The 7,915-nt window shown below is 37.3% G+C and overlaps 1 pseudogene; it reads right to left on the bottom strand.

The window, feature by feature from the left end:
* Positions 1 to 618: 618 nt before the first annotated feature.
* Positions 619 to 1,188, bottom strand: LOC137768324 (vesicle-associated membrane protein-associated protein B/C pseudogene; annotated as a pseudogene).
* Positions 1,189 to 7,915: the final 6,727 nt, after the last annotated feature.

Here is a 7,915-nt window from a genome sequence, read left to right as displayed (position 1 = left end):
CTGTGAGATATCATCAATCATTAATGTCTTTTTAAATATGGCTAAGATAAATTTAAACCTCAAGATATAGTAGATTCCTTAACCCAGTGTTCCGTTCTATGCATGCTACCTCTACAAGGTGATTTTCTTTATAATACACCAATAGTAAAGAAAGAAACCGCTAGAGCAAGGAGCTGTGACTAAAGCAGAAGCTGAGTTATTGCTCTGCACTGTTTTCCTCATGTGAAGTTATTATGGACTTGAATTGTGTCCCCCCCCATACCAAATTCATATATTGAAGACCTCACCCCCAGTGCAACTGTGTTTCGAGATAGGGTCTTTAGAGAGATAATTCAGGTTAAATGAGGTTACGTGGGTAGGGCCCTTATAGGATTGGTGTCCTCATAAGCAGAGGAAGAGACACCAGAGATTCTCTCTCTACACACAAGCACAAAGCAAAGGCCATGTGAGCACACATCAAGAAGGTAGCCATCCACAAGCCAGGAAGAGAGCCTTCACCAGAAACCAAATTTTCCAGCACCATGATCATGGACTTCTAGCTCTACAACTTTTAGAAAATAACTGTCTGTTGTTTAAGCTGCCCACTCTGTTGCATTTTGTTACGGCAGCCTGAGCTGACTAATACGGAGGGTCATCTTTTAATTGTTTGCTCTCCTCTTGTAGCCTCTGAACTTCACCTGCAACCTCCTACCTTCATCCATCTCTTAACTTCAGTGTCCTCCCAAGTTGGGGAAATCAGAGATTTAGACATTGTTGGTGTTTCTGTCTTTAATGCAGTTGTGGATTTCTTTTATTTCTGCAACATGTAATTTATTATTTTCTGCTAACCATTCAAACACACCTAAGTTTTGGATCCATGTCTTCTGGTTTTGCCTCTGGTCATGTTGCTTCTATTGCTATCAGAAGTGTCAGTGGGAGCAGACACAGATTGGACCCTAAATATGTGTTTACTTTTCTCACTGGGATCCTAACTGGAAGGATGTAACATCACAGATGCATCAAACCCTCTTCTGTACCAATGTGGTGCCAAGATCTTTACTTTAAAACATGCTTTCAATCTGTCAGATTGCCAAGTTTTAGGATGATGGTGACAACTTTGATGAAGGGCCTCAGAATCTGAGCTTGTGCCTGTGCCTTGATGCTCAGGACATGCTCCACCTTCATCATGTTCATCAAAAGCAGGGGCATCACTGCAAGGGAACTGACCTCCTGAGAGGTCACCTTTAATAATAAGAATAATAATAACAGTAGTAGTAGTAAAAAGCCTGTCTTGGTGGGTCATTTATGGGATGAGGGGGCTGTGTATTCTTCTTGCATCAGTACATTTATTTTAGTTTCCTATTAATTCTTATAGTTTTTCAGTTCATTCTTTTTTTTTCTTAGTATATAATTATACCATCTGCAAATGAGGATAATTTTGCATTTCCTTTCTAATAATTATATCTCTTATTTCAGTTTCATATCTTATGGCTTTGATTAGTGCTTTCAGGACAATTAGATAACAATGATAATAATAGGCATTTTTGTTTTCCGCCTGATTTTAATTGGATATTATTAAAAATGAAGTCCGCCACTGATTTGAGATGAATATTGTTACAGAAACAACATATGTTAGTGAAATTTTATATGTGAGTTCAAAAAGATAGTTAAAAATAAGATGAGTGTAAATTTTTTCTAGATTTTTTTCTGATTTTATTGAAATTACCAAATTGTTCTTTTCCTTTCTGACCTATTGTAGGAAGTAGGACACTAATTGTTTTCCTAATAATCAACTAATTTTGTATAATGCACATGATTTTGAATACAAAATGGATAAACCAGACCACCCTCTAAGGAATGTTTAATCACTAAACATGTTGAACACATTTCTGCCCTGTAAAAGATTTATATTCAACTATGATCCCAATCAAGCAAGCTTCTCTTCCCACTAAAGGGAACAAATTATAACCCTTTCAACTGCTGCAGTAAATAGAAAACAGACTGCTGATTATACAGAAAGAGGAAAAACAGACATAGGACAGAGCATGCAGATTAGAAAGGAGCCATTCCCCCCTTAATACTAAGTAAACAGAAGCAGGCATTTTGCAAAGTGCATTAAAGGGAACAGACTGCTGTAGAAATCAATTGATAAAGACTTGTCAACTAAAACAAACTTTTAGCAATTACATTAGAATAATTAGAATAATGTGTAAATAGTAGTAAAGACCCTGCAACAAAGGAACCACATGGATCTGTGTCTCTTCCTTTTGTGCCCATAGCATTCTGGGCTTATCTCTATTATTCAGTAGTATATCTAGTATCGGGAAGGATACTACTGAACAATAGGACTTATGATTGCAGTTATGAGAAATAGTTCAATGGCATTAAGCAGGAAGTGCCCTGACACTTTGCAGTGGGAGAAAATTTGTCTCCAGCTGAGACTCCAGCAAGTAAACAATGATTCCTGTCCAGAGGAAATCTATTTAACTCTCCCTGTATTAAAAGCGTAACAGAAATTCATGCACAGAAAGAACTCTCACCATGGCCAAAATGCAGCAGGCAGAGCCACTGAGTGGAAGGTGACTTATCATACATCATAGTTACTGGAAGTTTCCATACGGAGCTGGCACCCTATATAATATATTGAAAAGCCAATCCCATACGAAACAAGTGATAAAGATTTGAAAAGAAGTATCCTGTAGTGAAAAGATGGTGGGAGTTAACATCAGGGAGCTGAATCTTGGTTGAGATATTTCTACATGTCCATGAGCAGTTACATAAAATCTGAGACTATTTTTCTTCATCTGTAAAAAGGATATAATAATATTCACCTTGAGAAGATATCAGAACTATTTGAAATGTATATGTTTAGCACAGGGCCACATATGGTAAGTATTCAATAAGACATGGTTTGTTACTTTATTATTATTGAAGCAAACCTAGAGAAATATAACAGATACTTTAAAATATATTTAGATAGAAATGAAGACCCTGACACAAAGAAGTGACATTTTCAGGACAGAACACTGTGGGGCAAGAATGTGGAACACAGAAAAATATGAATAAAACTTGGGAAAGAGGACCTCAGTATGCATGAGGGTGGGGAGGGAAGGACCTCCCCTAAGCTCTTAGTCAAAATTAGTCCCTCAGGGAGGAAAATGGGAAATTTGTATCTGAGTACACAATATATATTTTACAGGTATTTGAATTTATGTTCATGTTAAGGTATAATAACATATGCATTGTTTCATTCTGAAGTATGGGATCCACAATTCTCAAGGAATCTTCTCTTGATCTCCATAAAATTCCATGTTAGATAACCACATACAGATATAGCCTCAAAAGAGACCCCAGAAATTCTGGAGTCCAGCATGAGCAGAATGAGTAAGCAGTACCTTTTACAGAATCATGTTTTAATAACACTCATTTTTGCCTGGCCGGATTATGTATCTTAACACATCACCTTGTATTTTACGTGTTTGTTTCAGTGCCTGTGACTCATTTAACTGTGAGTTCCCTGAAAGCAGGTACAGTTTTGCTCACCCTTGTGTTTCTTAACACCGTGCATGACAAGCAGAGCTGCCTTAGGGCCACTGTAGCACTTAGACACTTTTTAGAAGCACCGCTCCACATCATTTGAAACATGTTAACTTTTAAGAGCCACATTATGGCTCATTAAAAAGATTATTTTGACTATAAAATTTTAAAGATATTTATAATTCTGTTTTTGGAATTTGGCTATAAGCCAAATACTTTATGATTGGTGCTAAATTCTCCACAGTGTCATAATGCACACCCAGGAATTCTTGCAAAGTGAAATAATCTAAATAACAAATTGTTTTCAATGGTCATGAAATTTTAATGGAAATGAACCTTAACAATTAATGAGGTTGGAACAATGTTAATTTTGGTAGACATTTAAACATTTATTATTTTTAATTTTTCTGGGCTATTTTCTTTTTAATATTTTGGAATCAATGATTTTTTTTTCAGTTCTTAAATATTGTCAATGACCTTTGAAGAGCCAGAAGGCATATTGGTACACCATGGAGTAACCAGCACTGATGGCATAAAGTAGTTGGCCAATTAGTATTTCTGGATTAGATTGGTAATTTGAGAATATACACATGCCATTGGGTATTAGCCAAAGCCACAGCATGGTTTATGGTGCAGTTGTATTTAGTGCTGTCGCTGCTAAGCCATTTTACGCATAGCAGTGGTTGGCTATGTCAGTAATAATGTTGGCAAGTTGAGAAAGCAGCATTTCTAGAACAAGAGGGTTAAGTTCGCTGTCAGAACAGGCCAGAGGCTGAAGTCATCCCATAGATGTCAGCAGGGGGCAACCCACATGAAAGCAGACAAACAGAAGTCAAACACCCTCAGATTTTGCAGAGAGAAGTTGGGCCCCACACATATTGGCAATATTAGAACCAGGCCTTGTGCCTGATACTCATTAAAGGAGAGAGAGCTGGCAGGTGGACTCACAAACATTTCTCTGATTCCACCTTCTCTAGGGAGACCTGCCTTGACAAACCCTGTTCCCCAGGACTGAGTGTGAATGACAGCGATGAACAGATGCTCCTGAGCACAGGAGGCCATCTTATTCCTCAGATGTACTGTATAACAGGAAGAAAACAACAACTTGAAATAGCTGAGAGAGACAGTCAAGAGAGCAGTTGGATCGATCCTAGGGTGAGATGGCTTGTGTTTGCTTAGTCACCAGCACCCTGGTGGCAATTCTGTCACTCTTAAAGAGCCTTTACCTGTCCACACTGGATCTCTAGGTCTCAATTGGGTCACTATCTGCCCAGGAAACAGTACTGTATTCAAGACTGCACTGTCATCTCTAGGCAGGCTGGAAACAGATTTGAGAGTTTTAAAGCCTATCTGGATGGATATGAACCGTAAAACCTCTGATTTTTGCACATCGGATTATTCTTTCAGGATCGTTCCAGGGTGAGAATCCTAAACACTAGACTTGGAACAGAGTCTAGGTAGATAGTTATTTACAACTGAAAATTTCATTTGCCTTAATGATTCCCAAGTATACCTGAACCTTAACTGGATATCTAACTAACTCCAAATTATGCTTGAATTGCATCAATTATTCAACATTTTTCTTAAAGTGTGATGAGTACAGAATTACCAGTCATCTGTTGGCATAAAGTTAAGACCTGTACAAAATACATCTCTCTTGGCAATGTCTCCATAAACTCGATAATCATATCCATGTTTGGATGCTCTCTTACTAAAGGCTTTTGTGAGATACAGAAATGGCAAGTATTGTGTTATAGCTGTCATACTTTAGAGAAAATGACCATGTTGCTGGAGCAAAATTAACTAGTCCAAAGATGCTAAGCCTTAGAGAAGAGGGCTAGAAGCTAACATGCCTTGAGGATCTACTATGTGTTAATAAGGTCTCTCTCTCCTTCCCACTCTATAGATGCAGATATAGACACGTCTTTTGTAAGCATTGCATCGCAATTGTGTTTGTCTGTAACTCTGACCTCTTTCAAAGCAAAATCTGGTACCGTGAATAACACAAATAGGATTCTAGATGATTTTGGAGCACTTTCTTATTTGCTTAATAACCTTCAGTGGCTCCCTATCTCCCACTGGATCAAGTTTGAATAATTCTGCCTGCTTTTCAAGGTCCTCACTGGTCTCCCTACCCAGCCAGTCTTATTTTTCTTTCCCACATATTCCCTCTGAGCAATGTGGATCAGTATTTGCACTGACCTGTAAACATATACTCATTGCCACCTCCAAGGTTCTTTCTTTCCTCTTCTGTCACCTATGCAAATTGTCACCAATTCTTCAAGGATCCCTTCACAGTTCATCATTTAGCAGAGTTGAGTGAGCAGAAATCCTAGACTTTTGTTGTTGTCATGTTGTAACATGATCTTACCTATAATACAGTAATTCACAAAGCATGGATTTAAAACAATGATATTGTAATGAAGTCAGTGGACATTTATGGCAAAGGAAGCTTTGAGGCTTTATCTCTTTAGAATAAAGCAAAATGCATAGCTGAAGCTGAACTGCAAATTACAACTCTAAGTCCTTTGGAATTTAAGGGGTAGCATTTTTCATGAGACCTTAGGTCAACAATGTAGCATTTAACCCTCCACTGAACACTTGAACATAAGCTTGACAAACTCCATTTTTAAAGTTATCAAGTTCTGAAATACAGTCAGTACACAGTATTTGAATCTATGGTGCTACCACCTCCATAATAAATAAAACTTGAGGGGTAAATAAAATATCCACCTTCTTTTTCTTTTCATGAAGGGAGACTGCTCTCCAAAACTGCTCTATAATTCAGAATAAAACTCACAGAGACTAAGCATAATAGTTCATATTTTCTTTATAGGCATTACAAGTAAGCGTAACTATCAAAGTCATACAACTTTTTAGTTCTGAATGACATTCATTGTTCAGCAAAGGTTTTCCACACTATGGTTTTATGAAATCAGGCAGTTGTCAGAATTATTTATGGAAAGTTTCTTATATTTAAGGATTTTAAGCATAATTTTTAAAAATATTATTTTATGAAGATTTAAGATAATGAACACCAAATGAAATGGCCCATTCTTAGGTAAATAGAAAAATACAGTGCAATTATACATGTCAGATGATCAGGTTTGAATCTGCTACTTTTAATCTAAGGTTGTTGATCTGATAAGAATTTGCTTCTATATAATCTAAAGTTACTTTTCAGTAAAAAAAAAAAAAAAAAAAAATTCCAACAAGGAAACACAGGCCCTGTGCTAGGTACCAAGTGGTCAAAATCAGACACAGTTTCTGTCCTAGAGTTTTCAGGTTTGTGGAGAAGACAGACATGATATACCAGGAAAGTAATAGCAAAATTAAACATGTTTCTGCCCTCAAGGAACTAGGCTACTGTTAGGGAGGGGCAGTATTGTGTAAGTAAACAAACAAATACATCATTCCAAATCACAGTTGATCTTACGGAGAAAACATAGTGTACAGTGATGAAGAACAACAAGGAGAGGGACTAATTTAGACAGAGTTAAGAGGTGCTTTTCTTAGGAGAGCCACGTGTGCTGAGGGCTAAAGTGTGAGAAGGATCCAGCCATTTAAAGAGGTGTTAGGGAGACGCAAAAGCATGTATAAAGGTCCTAAAACAAACAAACAAAAAGGTCTGTTTTTTCAAAGATCAGAGTGTATGCCACAGTAGCTAGAACAGAGGATGGAAGAGAAGAGAGACATGAAATAAGTTTATAAAAGATAGATTGCAGTCAGATCATCAGAACCATATAAGAAGTATCAAGGAATTTGAATTAGATCCTATGTAAAATGGGAGAGCATAAAGGGGGACAAAAATGATTTAAAGTTTAAATTGTTCCTCTTGGCAAATAAACAGACTATGAAAGAAGGAAGTCCAGTTGGACACTATTGCTGCCCTCCAAGGAAAAAGAGAGCGTATATTGTACTAGAGAGAAAGATAGAGAAATAGAGACCTGAGGCAGATTTCGAATGTAGACTCAAAGAATCTGTTGCTAGATTGGCTGGGGCAATGCAGAGGATTAAGAAAAGTAAATTAAGGATGATGCCCAGGTTTCTGGCTTAAGCAACTAAGTGGATACTACTGACATCTACTGAGTTGAGGAAGTTTGAAAGTAGAATGAAATTTAAAGCAAGGTGGGGTGGGATAGAGAGGAATTCAGCTGTAGTCACAGAGATTTTGAGATGCCTGTGAGATATTCTTTTTGAAATGTCAGGTGGGCAGTTAAATAGGTATATGAGGATACATTTGAAATGGGCATAATTGAGGGGTCCTCAGTCTGTAAATGATATATAAAATGATAGTAATAAGCAGTATCACCAGAAGAGAAAGGGTAAAGAGAGAAGAGAAGGGGATCCAAGCCCAAGTTCCAGGGCAAAAAGTAAAACTAAGCAAGAGACTGAGAAG

The sequence above is a fragment of the Eschrichtius robustus genome, chromosome 8 (genome assembly GCF_028021215.1).
Source record: "Eschrichtius robustus isolate mEscRob2 chromosome 8, mEscRob2.pri, whole genome shotgun sequence".
In the NCBI taxonomy this organism is placed as follows: domain Eukaryota; kingdom Metazoa; phylum Chordata; class Mammalia; order Artiodactyla; family Eschrichtiidae; genus Eschrichtius; species Eschrichtius robustus.
The sequence above is the reverse complement of the archived record's forward strand: the minus strand, read 5'-3'. Positions and strand labels throughout refer to the sequence as shown.